General features: G+C 48.2%; 1 protein-coding gene across 2 annotated transcripts in view; it reads right to left on the bottom strand.

Moving 5' to 3' along the window:
• Positions 1-9,237, bottom strand: part of FGF1 (fibroblast growth factor 1) — an 86,912-nt gene extending 77,675 nt beyond the window's left edge. For both annotated transcript variants that reach the window (XM_058677777.1, XM_058677780.1), the window contains exon 1: positions 8,907-9,237. The gene's annotated coding sequence lies outside the window, so the exon portion shown is untranslated. The remainder of the gene's footprint in view (positions 1-8,906) is intronic.
• Between the last annotated feature and the right edge of the window lie 5,974 nt (positions 9,238-15,211).

Below are 15,211 nucleotides of genomic sequence, written 5' to 3'. Positions count from 1 at the left end.
CAGCTAAGACAGGGAGGAAGCCACCTGAATGAGTGACTCTTGAACTAGAAAGTGTAAAGGATGGGCATGCATGGATGCAGAATCTTTGAAGAGAACAATGAAACATGATCGATCTTTTCTTCTCGCTGGTGAGCCCAGGAGGTGTGAGTGTGCAAGTGTGTGTGTGTTTGTGAACATGCAAGCGTGCCCACCTAATGATTCAGAAACAGCCAGACCTATGGGAACTGGAAATTTACTCTCTGCTTCTCCCTCCTCTGGGCAGTTGCTCTGGTCCAGGAAGACGGAGACAGGAGCCTGATCCCCAGTCTTCTCACGTAGCTCCGGGACAAGTCTTCTGCAGGGATGAGCTTGCTTGCTGGTGACCCAGACTAGGATGGAACTCTCATAGTGGGCCAACAGCTGCTTTCCCAAAAGGGACTGGAAGGTGTAGAGCACATTCGTGTCTGCAGATACTCTGAAGCAAGGCCTTTGTGAGCTGCCACATCCACACATTGGGGGATAAGGGTCTTTAGCATTCAACCCCAACATCCTCCTGATGAGACTACATGGGTCTTCTGAATGGCAAGATGAAGGCTTTTCCGACAGCTGCTTTCTAGAATACACTGAGTCACCAGCTCCATAGGGTGTGCACCTTCTCTCTGTTGAGCCAAGTGGAGTGATGGGTTTGGCAGGAAAACCTGAAGAATCCCAAGTGCTCCACCCAGAGGTGCAGACCTAATGTCTGCACCTGGGGTACCCAGGGCTGCAGTCCCCCAGCCCCCTCACTTCATGCTCACACCCTGGAACCTGCCCAGCTGTTTTGTGGGCTGGTCCTGAGTCCCTCAGGGCTCCCAATGCCTTCCCCATTAAAGGAGATCAGTAAGACTTGGCCACCACCAGCACATCTCCGCTGCACACTGATGGGATTGTGGAGAAAACTGAGTGTGGGAGAATCTGGGATGTTGGATGTACAGCTGCAAGTTATTATTTTATCTCCCTGTTACATCTAGTTCTGAAACAGTGTTTTTTTTCTCTCATACACACACACACTCACACACTGAGCTTTTAGGCAAATACAAGTATAATCCCTAGCTACCATCATGTACTCGTTTCTGCACCATCCTTTGAGTGGCAATGTTACCATCCCAATAGTGGGAAAGAGAGAGTGTCACAGTAACACAATCCCCCAAGCGTTGACATTTCAAAGTCTCGTGTCAACATCCATCAGTTTCTATATTTATTTCAATTTCTATGCCATTTATCTAGATTTATCTTTTAAATAATATACATGGGGACCTTTTTACTTTTAAGAATCCCAGGACATGATCATGTGAGTGTTGCTTGGCCCCACTGTTGTTTCGAGTGGGAAGGACTTCAGGATGGCCACGTGGAAGAGTCTGACTCCAAAAGAGCCTCCGTCCAGGAAATGATCAGGGGACAGATGAACCAGGGAGGCCACTTTATGAGCATCCGCAGTGTGCATAGTCCTGTGAGGGGCAGCCAGCACAAGCCAGGTCTCCCCTCCAAGCTGTTGCGCATGGTCAAAGCCGTGTCTGCCATGAGGAACCCTGACTTGAGAGCCTTGCTAGCTCTACCGAGGAGGTGTGAGAAAGGCAGAAAAATGACAGATATGCAGGACCCACTGAATCCCAGTGTGCACGCTTATACGCAGAGTCACACTCTTGCCCAGAGTCAGGCCCAAGGGCTGTGGCTGGAGCCACGAGTGAAACTTTTCCTGCTGTGTCTGAAGGGGTGGGCTTGATGCAAAGCACTTAGACAGTCACTGCCACCGGAAGTGACTCAGCCTTTGGTGACAATAATGGAAGAGGGTGGCACCCCCAGGGTTTTACTTATTCTATGCTCAGTGCCTCTGAAAATCAGACAAACTACACCAATGGAAAAAAGAGGCAGAGCATGGATGGAGGCAGAGGGTTTTGTCCTGGCCCAGAAACCAGCATTGCCTCTCCCCCTGCAACCTGGAAGCCCCGCATCTCCTCGTCTTGGAACTGGAGACTGACATGCAGTAGCTGCTGTACCGTCTCCTGTTGACAGGAATGGTGTGTTTCTCTGAAACACAGCCCAGGAGCACGGCATTTTCTTTCTAATCTCATTTGACCCTGTTCGGGCACAACAAATCCTAATCAGCTGACGGCCGGAATCAGATGCTGTGTGCCTCTGTCTCCCAAGCAAGGCATTTCCTCTGTTTGTGTCCACTCAAGCCAGTAAATCAGCAGCACTCTGGCCTCACAGTGAACCTGCTGCCAGGGCGACGGAGGGCACTGGGAAGGGCAGCAGCCATTCATGGCGCCACCCACATCTGCAGAGCCTCACGACATAAGCTGGGTCCCAGGACTCTGCAGAGCCCCTGTGCACCCCTTACCTGCCAGCACAGCTCTCCAGCAGCTCCAGGAAAGGAGGCTGGAAGAGGGCATCGTCACCACCAGTACCCGTCACTGGGCACCTCTTCTCATATGTTTTCCTCTGTTGCAGTTTTAAATGCCACACACACACATATATTTATTTCTAGAGGCTGATTTATTTATTTTGAAAATAGTTAGAAATCTTCCATCTGCTGGTTCCTTCCCCAGATGGCCACAACAGCCAGATTTTCTGGGCTGAGTCGCAGCTGGGAACCAGGAGTCTCCTCTAGGTCTCCTGCATAAGTGATAGGAATCCAAGCACTTGGGCCATCTTACACTGCTTTCCCAGGTACATTAGCAGGAAGCTGGATCAGAAGTGGAGCAGCCAGAAAATGAACTGGCACTCATATGGAATGTCAACATCATAGGCAATGGCTTTACTAGCTGTGCTATAAAGTCAGCCCCTGTTATAAAATAATTAAAGGAAAACAGAATACTCATGTAGAAGAATTCTAAAAGGTTATGGAAAATTTGCACTGCCTTTTCTCCTTTTTGCATGAACCTCTTAAAGCTTCCTTACGCATAATTAAAATGCACAAGGCATAGAGCAGTGCACCTCTCATTGCACCTCTGCTCTTCAAAGAGAAACCCTGTTACCTTTGAGTGTGGAGCTGGGCAGAGGGGTGCCTTTGCAGCCTCCAGCATATTTCTGCTAGAGAACCATTTTCTATGCACACTGTCTTGCACAATTCTTTGTTAGTTTTTTTTTTCACTTAACAGAATTTTTTTGCACAATGACCTAGTCTAGCCAGGCATCAGTACGTCTTGCCTAGATTATTGCTGTATTCTTCTAGCTGTCCTCCTTTGCTCCTACAGTGCATTCCAGGAGGATCAAGCAAAGACATTAGTCTGATTGTGCTCTTTTTTGTTCCAAACTGCCTGGTACCTTTCCCTTGCACTGAGAAGCCAGGCCACCTGCCTCTCTCCCAGGTCACCCCTGTGTACTGCCTCTCGAGGACTGTGCTCCAGGCACACTGTTTCTCCTCACACTGACCAGCTTCGGACCTGCTACGGGACCTTTGACCTTGCTATTTCTTTGGCCCAGAATGAGTACAACCCTTGTCTGTCGCTGGATTTTTTTCTTGGCTGGCTTCTTCTTAGCATTCTGATCTCAACTTGGATGACCTTCACCTTGACCACCTGTTGTCATCAGCCTCTCAACACACTGCCTCACAGGACCATGCTTATAACCTAGGAGTTGGAAAACTGTCATGTTTATCAGATAGTTACTTGCATGCTTGCTGTCTCCTCCTATCGCACAAGTGTGTGTCCTTTTGTCATACTATCCCCGAGACCTAGCCGAGTGGTGCCCAAGCTTTAGTGTGCATCAAGTCACCTGAAGGGTTTGTTAGACTGCAGAGCACCAAGCCCTCCTCACTGCTGAGTTTATAACCCGGTGAGTATGGGTGGAACCACCACAGCTATGCTGGTGTACCTGCTGCAGGGACCATGGTGAGAGCCTCTGTTGTAGACCAGGCCTGGCACACAGCGGGGGCAGCAGGTGTATTTGTTACTTGCATGTATGAGTCTGTGCCCAAGGGCTTTTGCCTCCCAGTCTGTGACAGCAGTTTGGTTTTCAGTTTCCTCCTGGCTTGTGCCTATTGAACTCTAAGCCTCCTTAAAGTATTTGTGACAAAAAAAGACCCCATGTGCTCAGCAAAACCGATGTATCAGCTCCTCAATTAAAATGGAGGAGCTCTGTAGGCACCCCAAGAAATCTGGGGAAAGTGGTTCCCTTTGCTTTGTCTCAGCAAAATACTGAGCCACAAGGTATTATGACTTTCACGTGACTCATGACCAAGAGCCTTCCCAGGAGTACCCCTCAGCCCTCCATCTGTGAGGGCATAAGAGCTGTCCTGTAAACTAATATTTACATCACCAATCGGCCTGGATCCCAGGCACGTTAGGAGATGTAGAAAGCCTTGTGGTTTTTCTGAGTCACAGACGTGCTTCAAAATCTGACAAGATCAGGGCCAGGATTGTGGCATAATGGATAAAACCGCCACCTGCAATGTTGGCATCCCATATGGGTACTGGTTCAAGTTCTAGCTGCTCCACTTCTGATCCAGCCCCTTATTAATGCCTCTGAGAAAGCAGCAGAAAATGGCCCAAGAGCTTGGACCCTGCACCTACCTGGGAGGCCCAGAAGAAGCTCCTGGTTCCTGGGTTTGGTTGGCTCAGCCCTTGCAGTTATGGCCAGTTGGGGAAGAAGCTAGCAGATGAAAGATCTTTGTCTCTATCTCTCTTTAATTTTTTTCAAATAAATTTTTTAAAATCTTACAATATTTGACCCCCTACTTCCCTCCCCAAATAAATGTTTTTCTGCATACACGTACACCCACACACTACTATACTTTTCCCACATAATTTTCAGGAAGTTATAAGATACACTAAGCTCACTTGAACCAAGGTTAAGGACTCCTGGTTTAATCATTGGCAATCTGAACCCAATGCAATACCCTAGTAGCTAAATCCTTGCCTTGCATGCACCTGAATCTTGCATGGGTGCTGGTTCATGTGCCAGCTACTCCAGCTCCCTGCTTTTGGCTGAGAGAGCAGTAGAGGAGGCCCAAGGCCTTGAGACCCTGCATCCACTTGGGAGACCCACACAAAGCTCTTGGCTCCTGGCTTTGGGTCAGCTCATCTCCAGCTATTGTGACCACTTGGGGAATAAATCAGCAGATGGAAGATCTTTCTCTCTGTATCTTCTCTCTACATATCATCCTTTCCAATAAAAATAAATAAATCTTAAAAAAATTGGTCATCTGGCAAAAACAAACAAAATCAATTTGGACTCCGGTTTGTTCTTTAAAATCCTGAAAAATAAAAAATTTAGATGTAAAAAGACACATCTGAAGGGAAGACATGACAGGCAGGCATCAGTTCATAAGATTTATACTCTTGGTGCTTTCAGTGTTGGAGCATGACTGAGAGCCAAGAGTGAGAAAAGACTCATGAACTTGATCCTGGGAAATATAAGTGCTCTGTGCTACAGAAGGGGAAATCCTCCCAGCATGGCCTCTAGGGAGACCTAGTGTGGATCCTAGTGGTTTCTGTCTGTGATCTTGGCACCGGACTTGTGTGCGTAGCCCACAGTCAGGCTCTGTGGGACAAAGATGAGCTCATCTGCCCCACCCAGTGGCACCGGGTCCTGCAGAGAGGATCCGTTGCTGAGCCTGTGACTTTACTAAGGAGCTATTTAGGGTTTCTCAGTCCCTACAATCCCCCCATTTACAGTGTGTACTTAGCAGCTTTTGGTGTTGGCATCGTGCTATACCAACACCACCACCACAATTTTAGTGACTTTTTTTTTTCACCATCCACCTCAGAGAGCCCCCATGGCTTCTGACAGTCACTCCATAGGCCTCCTGCCAGGCCTAGCTCAGTCACTAATGAAGTTTCTGTGTCTGTAGATTTTCCCATCCTGGCCATTTCCTGTAAATGGTATCACACAGAGTGGACTGCTTCCCTAGCAAGGCATCTTCAGGGTACCCACCTATTACTGCTCAGAATGATACCACCACCCCTCCTACACACACACAGACACAATGCACTCTGTCCAAGCATCAGCAGTGCACCTGTCTGGTTTGCTGGGCTGGGATGCCAGGAATGGATGCTGCTCTGAAGGCTTTCTGTTCTCTTGAGTCTGAAGGTGATTTTTCTCTGATTCTCCCGAAGATTACCACCAAACATGTAGTCCCAACACCTCAGTGCTCTTCTAATCCTTCTGCAGGACTTTGTGTATCATGTGGGGGCACCACGTGACCTCCCTGGGCCTTGGTTGTACCATTAGGAGAGGAGAGGGCTTCAGCCCCTTGGTCTCTTGGTGAACATGGTGAGGCTCCATGCAGCAACACAAATCAAACAGAATGTGCTCTTTGGGGACACTAGCTAGGGAGCCTCAAAGAAAGAGTTTGCCCTGGGGTCCAGTGTTCCACCAGTACCTAGGGGACTGTTCAGCCGTGGCTTGATGTGGAGGTGTGATGTCAGGAATGCCATTTTCCTAACCTTCTGATATCCTTTGAGATTGGAATTTCATTGTCTTTCAAATCCATCCAGCCATCTTCTGAGGGAGAGGGCCCAATCACCCCTGGTAAGGGCAGGAGGTGGGCAGGGTCACATCTGGTGACTAGTGGTCTAAAGCCTGAATTCCAAAGCCTGCCCTCCAGCAGTTTCACCAAAAACCATCCCACCTCCATTTAATTAGAGAGCATCTAGAGCCCTAAGAGCCTCAGGGGCACCTCCTTCTGTGAGGTCCCTGCTCCCTTGATTTTCCTATGGCTTCTGGAGCAGGAGCATGACCCCTCAACCTGGGTAGAATCTACTAAGAACCCTGACAGTCATACACCACGCCAGCCCCTGGTGACCACAGGAGTGCAGGTGGCAGAGGAGGACCCTGCAGCAGCTGAGCTTCCTCCGGAGCCCTGACCAATGCCCCAGGTCCCTTGCTCTTTAGTCAGGCAGGGGGAAAGCCAAGATTATCATCCTAACATCGCCACCAGATGTTAGTTTAGGACTAGTGACTTCATTCTATGAAATTCTGTTTCCCCCCATATCAAATGGGATAGCAGGAGTGTTTGCCTCATAGGCTTGTGATGAGGTGAGGCCTAGAGGGACCCCAGCACACATTCCAAGTGCAGTCCGGTATTTACACTAATAATAATTATTCTAAAAACTGAACAATGCAGCCATCCTCCCTAAGCTGTGTAGGTCAGCTGGCAGTTAATTGGATGCACTTAACTGAGCACCTGCTATATGTGGGCTGGGGAATGAAGTTACATTTTCCCCCAGCAAACTAAAATTCAAGATGATAAAGAAACAAACGTACATGGAGTTCTAAAGGAGTGAATAGATTCTAGGCTACAACCCTGGTAGTCAGTATCAGCCAAGTTCAGAGAAAGTCTGCGAGGTCACACCAGGCCTCACTGGGAATCTGGTGCTTGTTAGATGCGTCATTTTGGTAGAGGAAGGGAGAGCAGGACCAGGGAGGTAGGGGTGAGGGAGAGGGAGACCCAAACAAGCATAGACAACCTGGGGACCTGGGCATGGTGGCTGATTTGGGGTCTGAGCTAGAGCTCAACCCGCAGATGTCTTCCCCACTCTTTGAGGGTCTCTAGGATTGATATGACATGGAGTCTTAGGGGCATGCGGAGAGAGCTGTGTCAATGGTCAATGTTAGTGGAACGGAAGAGAAAGGAAGGGGATGAAGCTTAATTCTCAGTCACAAACAAGTAGCGTAGTGGCAGCCATTGGCCCTGGCCGTGCTATATCATGCCCTTCTCCTGGGCCGAGCCCCTTCCTTGCCTGTGGGGAGCCAGCCTTTCCTTCATTACTTCTAGTTCGTGTGATTTGGGATGGGGATGACTACAGCACCATGGCAGGGACAGGGGCAGTACCCACACTGGTGCCCTGAGATGAGACCCTGAGACTCGAGCACTCCTGGAAGCAGGGAGCACCTGCTGTTGCAGGCTGGCAATGCAGGTAGGGTGTCAGCCACCATGTCCCCACAGTCAGGTTACGTCTTCCTGGCAATAGCCTGACTCAGGGGATACCGCACCAAGAAGTGGAGACAGATGTTGGAAGCCCTCACTGGCATGCCAGACACTGCATGCTCTCACACCTTTGCCCTTTTGGGGCCATGAGCAACAATTGCCTTCTCTTTGTCTAAGTCTCCCAGTGTCTGCTTACTGCAGGAATCATGACTTAGCCCAGGAACGACTTCACTCTTGCTGGCTGATTCCCAGCAAGGGGGAGCGGGTGGTGTGTAGTCCAGCACACAGGAGCAGTCTGTGTCCAGAGGAACAACATGCCTATACATGTGATTATGGCACCTGTATTTTTTACATAGCTGTGGGGGCATGTCCTGTCTGCCACAAGGCAGAGACACTAAAAGGTCAGCCCAGGACCACTGCATTTCTCCTCTTTGTCCCTGGGCTCTTCTCACAGAGCCACCCTTCCTCCTAAACCCTTGGCATTCCGCTTCTTGTCAACCAAGCGTTCTGGGATATGTGAAGAGTCTCATGCAGGGCTCTGAGAAGTCAGCAAGGGAGGGGTGGAGAGGTCGGAGACTGTCTTTTTCCTCTTTTACCCAATGTCGAGGAATCTGCTGACATCCTTTTGTTTCCTATCTCATCTTGCACCTTTTAGAAGCAAGAAGCAATAACTGTCATAATGGAATTTATATAATGGTTTGTTGATAAATATCTTGGATTCAGCAAAGATGATAAGTCACTTGGTGGGATTCACTTCCTGCTGCCCCACTAATAGACCTAGCCAGTTCCTCATGGGAGCACTGGCCTCCAGGCAGAGGGAGGACAGGAGCACTGTGCTGTAGCGTGCCTTGTACAGACTGAAGCCACCACACAGCCGGACAGAGCAGGGCAGGAAGGCAGGTGCAGGTGGGCGCGAGTGTAGCTGTGGAGAGCAAGCGTGAAGGTAGAGCGAGCATGGAGCTAAGCAGATGATGCTCTGCAGGAGTGGGGCACCTGGCCACCAAGATACACTCACCTCTGTGGGTAGGTTCTGGGGCAGCATTCACAGCAGCCGCCTGGGAGCTGCAGGCAGCCAACTGCGGGAGAAGGGATTTCCCATCCGCATCAGCAGGGGTGTCCTTCAAGACAGAGGGGCGATGCCTTGATCTGCCAGCCTGGAGGATCCACTGGTGCTCCCTCTCCTACTCCCTTTCTGGGGTGAGTGAGGGGAGCTCCTGGAAAGGGCTGGGCCAAACCAGCCTCCACACTCACCCTCAGCGGGCCTCTTGGAACCCGAGGCAGCCAGGTGGCGTGTAGGGCCACTCGCCTGGGCTCCTCCAAGCGTGGCTGACCCTGGTGTGCACAGAAAGCCCAAGGACAAGTGCTTGCGTATTTATTTCTCCCTCTCTCATGTGATCTTATTTTTGGACTGGACGCAGAATCTATTTGAGGGCTGGACAGCCGCCAGGTGAATGAAGCAGTATCGCTTCCTAGCTCTGTCCATGCTGCCCGCGCCCAGAGCCAGCTCTGTTGACCTTTCCCCCTGCAGGCTGACCGGCTGGGGTGGGGTGGGAGAAACGGGGCTTGATCCAGGCCTTCCCTTTTTTTTTTTCTTCAGGCCTCACTTTTAGTATTCAACCAATTTCTTGGACTTACCAGGTTTTTTCCAACTAGTTGATCATCACCGTTTTCAAGTTTTGCAGGGAATGAATGTATGGAAAAAAACTCTTTTTTTAAAAAAGATTCATTTATTTTTATTGGAAAAGCAGACTTACAGAGAGGAGAGACAAAGAGGAAGATCCTGCATCTGCTGGCCCACTCCCCAAATGGCCACAATAGCTGGAGCTGAGCCTATTCGAAGCCAAGAGCCAGGAGCCTCCTCCTGGTCTCCCATGTGGGTACAGGGTCCCAAGGCCCTAGGCCATCCTCCACTGCTTTCCTGGGCCACAGTGAGAGCTGGATGGGAAATGGAGCAGTCAGAACATGAGCCGGCATCCATACGGGATCCTAGCGTGTGCAAGGTGAGGATTTAACCACTGAGCCATCGCACCAGGCCCCCATTTTGTTTTAAATGTCTGAGATCGGGCAGTGTCTGTGAGGCCTGTAGCTACCATCCACCCTATCTCCGACACAGATGGGCGCTGAAGGGCCCAGCCCTGTTGTGGAGCCTCTCTCTCCACTGTGCCCTCTGATCTGCTCTCTTGCCCTAGCTGTTTCTGGGCCTGGCTCCAGGGCTGGTAAAACTAACAGTACAGCTTGGGTTTTTGTTTTTGTTTTTACTCAGATTCTTCCTCCTTGCACATGAAGGAGAATCTGGAAGCAGTCATGCTTGACCTAGTGTCCATTCAACATGGCCATCTTCACTGTCATCACTGTGAAGTCATTGATCTCTTAGAAACTCCCATGCATGTGCTCAGTGTGTTCCTTGCGTGTCTCTTGAGGTTATCCTCATCAGCAAGGCAACACTTTCCCTGTCTGACAGCCGGGGAGGCTGAGCCTCGGAGAGCCTGCGGGTAATGTCAGAGTTTTGGGCTGTGTGATTCACAGCAGATTAGCCTCTGGCCACTCTGCTCTCCTGCCGCGGAGGCTGCAAACTGCTTAGATTTCTCCATTGTTTCCCTGTCCTAGTGGCTGGGAAAAACATGTGGCAACGCGGTTAAAGTGCTGCTCGGAATACTTGCTTCCCGTATCCTATCCCTGGGTTCAAGTCCCACTCCCTGTTCATGCATGTCTCAGCAGGCACCAGGCTTGGACCACTGCCACTCGCATGGAAGACCCAGACTGAGATCCAGCTCCAGGCATGACCCTGGCCTGGCCCTGCCTGTTGCAGGCAGTTGGGAAGTGAAACAGTGGATGGAGGCTTTCTCTCTCTCTCACTTATTTGAAGGGGAGGACAAATGAAGTTTTCATTTGTTTGCAGTTCCAGTCCCTGATGATAAGTACAGGAAAGTCTTCATTCTCACTAGAGCCACTTTAGCATGAATAATTTCCCTTGCAGACACACATACCAGAGATCCCAGGGCTGGGCCGCCCACCCTGAGCTCTTGGCTGCATCCAGGCGAATGGTGGATGCAATCTGTTACCAGAAGCAAAGGACAGAGAGATGGAACCCAGCAGCAGGTCCAACACTGCCCTCTGCAGGCTGCTAGGCCAACTGCCTTTCTTCCACCCTTTGATTTTTGAGAACAAATGGCAGAAGCAAATAAAAATATTAGGAGTAATAATAGATTAATGGGTACATTGAAAGAATGATGCCATAGCTTAGTTTTTAAACACAAACTTTTTTCAATATACTTGAAGTTATCATTATAACATATGGGTGGGTATAGGCAACATTGCCTTTTCAGAATCATTTTAGAAGCAAACAAGACTAATCGTTTATGAAGTCTGATGCACCGCAAAGGTTGCCTGTTACCTGATAGCGGGTTGTCTTCTAACCCTACATTCATCCAACACCCAATGAGCAGTTATCGTGTCAAGGTTGTTTGGGGCGCTAGACACACAGGAAAGAGCAAGCTGTGATGCATTATATGACAAATTCTCAGTCATGGCTACCTCTAGGGAGTTAAGTGAGGAAAGGGAACTGATTTGATAATGATTCAGATAAGCATAAGAAACTGTAATATATGCACTTCAAAGCAAGGACACTTTGTGATTAGAAAATGCATAATGGGGCCTGACGGTGTCATAGGACCTGACCTAATTCATAGCAGAGGTGTCAGGAAAGGTAGTCCTAGAAAAATAAAATCTAGATCGAAAATAAGGAATCTAAGAATTGTTATATGTGTACCTGAGAGCCAAAGTCAAAGGAACCATTTTTAATGTTAATGTATTGTATTTCTTAAAAAATGAGTGGATGTTGTGTGCTCTCTCCATGAGTAGTTGTGGAAGATGTTACATTTGTTAATTGTCTAGATTTAACCATTGCATAGTGTATAACCATTTCAGAACAGCGTGTTCTATACAATCAGAACATATGCTAGGGTTGGTCAGTTAGAGAATAGAATGGGGATTTTACCATGAGAAGATTAGGGGGACACAGGGAGAACTTGTTTATGTTGGGTATTTTTAGAGGGTCTTCACCTTTATACAAACACTGTCCCCATTATAAATCGGTGATGCACAGCCATCAGGGATTTTTCCCTGGTGGATATTTGGCAATGTTTGGAGACGATTTCAGTTGTTGCAGCTGATGTGCTGGTGGTGGCTGTGAGCAGAAGCTAGGGGTGTTGTCAAACATGCTTCAACACACTGGAAAACTGCCACATCCAAGAAGGCCCTGATCTTCTATCATGTTGGAGTTGAGAAATTTAGTTCCACAAGAAGCCAGGACAGGCCCAGTGAGGCTCCTTTAGTGAGTGTGGATTTAGTTGTTCATTTGTTCATTCATTCATTCAGTCAAACATATGCAGTGCCTGTTGCATTCCATACCAGTTTGGGTATCACTGAGCCACTGCCTGGAGTCTCCTGGCCAAAATTACCACCTCTTGAGTTCCTCATCATCATCGTTAGAGTGCTGACGAGATGGTATTATTGTCTGTGGAAGGAAGTTGTTAAAATGTGTGAATATTGGGCCCAACGCGATAACCTAGCGGCTGAAGTCCTCACCTTGCACACACCAGGATCTCATATGAGTGCTGGTCCTAATCCCAGCTGCTCCACTTTCCATCCAGCTCCCTGCTTATGGCCTAGCAAAGCAGTCGAGGATAGCCCAAATCCTTGGGACTTTCCACCCGTGTGGGAGACCCACACAAACCTCCTGGATCCTGGCTTCGGATCAGCTCAGCTCCTGCCGTTGTGGCCACTTGGAGAGTGAATTGGCAGATGGAAGATCTTCCTCTCTGTCTCTCCTCCTCTCTGTATATCTGACTTTCCAATAAAAAAATGAATAAATGTTTTTAAAGTGTGAGTGTTAGAAGTACTATCTGTAAGAGTGGATATAACCTGAGTTTCAGTAGGGCAATGGTTATAAGATTGTGGGATCATGATACAATGACAAACCAAGCAGCCACTGACAAAGAAAGAGATGAATCTATTTATCATGGAAAATAGCCAGGAAGATATTATTCAGTGAAAAAAAAAAATAAAACCTTCTTCGAAATAACAGGTATAATATGGCTGACTTGATTTGTATTTTTTTCTATTTTGCTTTTGCTTCATTTGTTTTTAAAGTTTTTTTCCTTAAGATTTATTTAATTTTTTTTAAAAAAGGCATATTTACAGAGGAGAGACTGGAAGATCTTCTATCTGCTGATTCACTCCCCTAGTGGCTAGAATGGCTGGAGTTGAGCCAGTCTAAGCCAGGAGCGGACACTTCTTCCACGTCTCCCACTTGGGTGCAGGGTCCCAAGGCTTTGGGCTGTCCTCTTTTGCTTTCCCAGGCCACAAACAGGGAGCTGGAAGGGAAGCAGAACAGCCAGGACATGAACTGGCACCCATATGAGATTGTGGTGGATGCAAGGTAAGGACTACTGTGTCAGGCCTGTTTTAAAGTTATATATGTTTATTTGTAAGGCAGATTTACAGGGAAAGGGAGAGAGAGATTTCACTTGCTAGTTCACTCTCATATTCTGTCTGTGTTGCTGCTGCTAAAAATTAAATTTTGACTTTATCTCCTGTGTTTCCAGTCTCTCTACAGCATTTTCAACATTATGCTGCATCTTGTTATTTTCTTTTAATCTATTTCCAATTTCACCAGTTTTCCCTGAAACTGTTTCTGATCTGTTAAACCTGTTTGCTGAGCTCTTTATTTCTCTTACGTTTTTCAATCTTAAATTTCTGTTTGGTTGGTCCCCGTGCCTTCGGGGTCTGTCCGTTTTTGTTGTTAAATTTCCAGTGCTCTGCCATATCTTTCCATTGTGCCTTTTGTTTCCTTGTGCTTGGTGAAATTAAAGTCTGTTTTGAGAGCTCCCGGAACCAGGGTCTCTGACTTGCTTCAGTTGTGGTTGTTTCTGCTGGGTCTCATTTCTCTTGTCTTAATTCTGTATGTGTTTGGCTATTTTTACACTCGCTGAGGTTGTGCTTGAAAAACTACAGGCAGGAGTAATGTAGGAATGATGGAGGCTTCTTTCACCACAGACATTTGCTTTGGCAAGGCGTCTGGAGAGGCTGGCAGTCTGGAGCCACCCTCATCCAATTTGAAGAATTAAGCTTATTGGATCTTGGTTGAGGCCTTGTGTCATCTCATCTATTTTCCATTCGGTTCATTCAGTCTTGAGGTAGAGTCCTTCAGGGTTCTAGCCTGAAACAGGCTTCCAGTCCCCGTTTCAGTGGGCATTGGACTCCACTTGCCTCCCATAGATGCCTAGATGCTGCTCAGCCTCCTGGACTCTGAGTTGGCTTTTGCCGAGGCAGCAAATGTCCAAAGCAGAAAGAGACTCCAGTTGTTGGGCTTCCCTCCTTCAGGGCCCAACTTTTGCCAGATCCTGGTTTGACAATTCACTCCTGTGTCCTTAATTCTGACACTCCCCAGCAGGTTTCCTCTTTACCCTTTCCCCCTACCCCATTCTAAATATTCAGCTCAGGAGAGTCCGTCTGAATGATCTGTCACAGCCAGATGATGGGAAGCGGGCCAGGTATGCCTGCACACGCTGGGTGAGCAGTGGGTGCTGCCACTGACTAGAGTATGTGAACCTATTTTTGCCCTGTGGCAACAAGGACCTTGTAATATTAGATCTTACAAGTTTTTTCAAGAGAAGCAAGAAAGGAGATTCAGACCTTTAAAATGTGAAGACGAAATTTTTAATGTTGGTTTCCAAAGAATGAACTCTCATCTAACCGAAAAAATCCATCTGGGGTCCATACCCAGTTCAGGATGCTTGTTCAGAACGACTGGACTAGGGGTGGGCCTTTGGCATGGCGGCTGCCTTCATCCCAGATCCGAGTAGGCTTGGGTCCTAACTCTGCTTCTGATGCCAGTGTCTTGGTAATGCTCAGCCTGGGAGGCAGCAGGTGACGGCTGGGAGTTCTCCGGTGGGAGACCTGCATGGAACTCCTGGCTCCCAGCTTCCACCTGCCAAACCCCAGATATTGTGGACACCTGTGGATGGAAGATAGCTATCTGCCTTTCAAATAAAATAAGTCGCATTAATGTACTAGTTGGAATAGAGCTGTTGATGAGAGAAGAAGAGGAGATGGTGGCCTGTCCTTGCCACTGGACTTAGGCTCCCTGGTAGTCCCTGGGTCTCTGAAAAAACACCAGTCCCCCATCCGGAGCACACTTTTGAAACCGATGTATGGCTTAACTGATTAAATCTCTTTAAAATGCCAAAGGCCAGGGATTAGATTCCATTCATAACAGCAACAGCATTTCTGAAAGAACCTCCTCCGCCTTTCCTTTCC

The sequence above is a fragment of the Ochotona princeps genome, chromosome 19, assembly GCF_030435755.1.
Source record: "Ochotona princeps isolate mOchPri1 chromosome 19, mOchPri1.hap1, whole genome shotgun sequence".
In the NCBI taxonomy this organism is placed as follows: Eukaryota; Metazoa; Chordata; class Mammalia; order Lagomorpha; family Ochotonidae; genus Ochotona; species Ochotona princeps.
The sequence above is the reverse complement of the archived record's forward strand: the minus strand, read 5'-3'. Positions and strand labels throughout refer to the sequence as shown.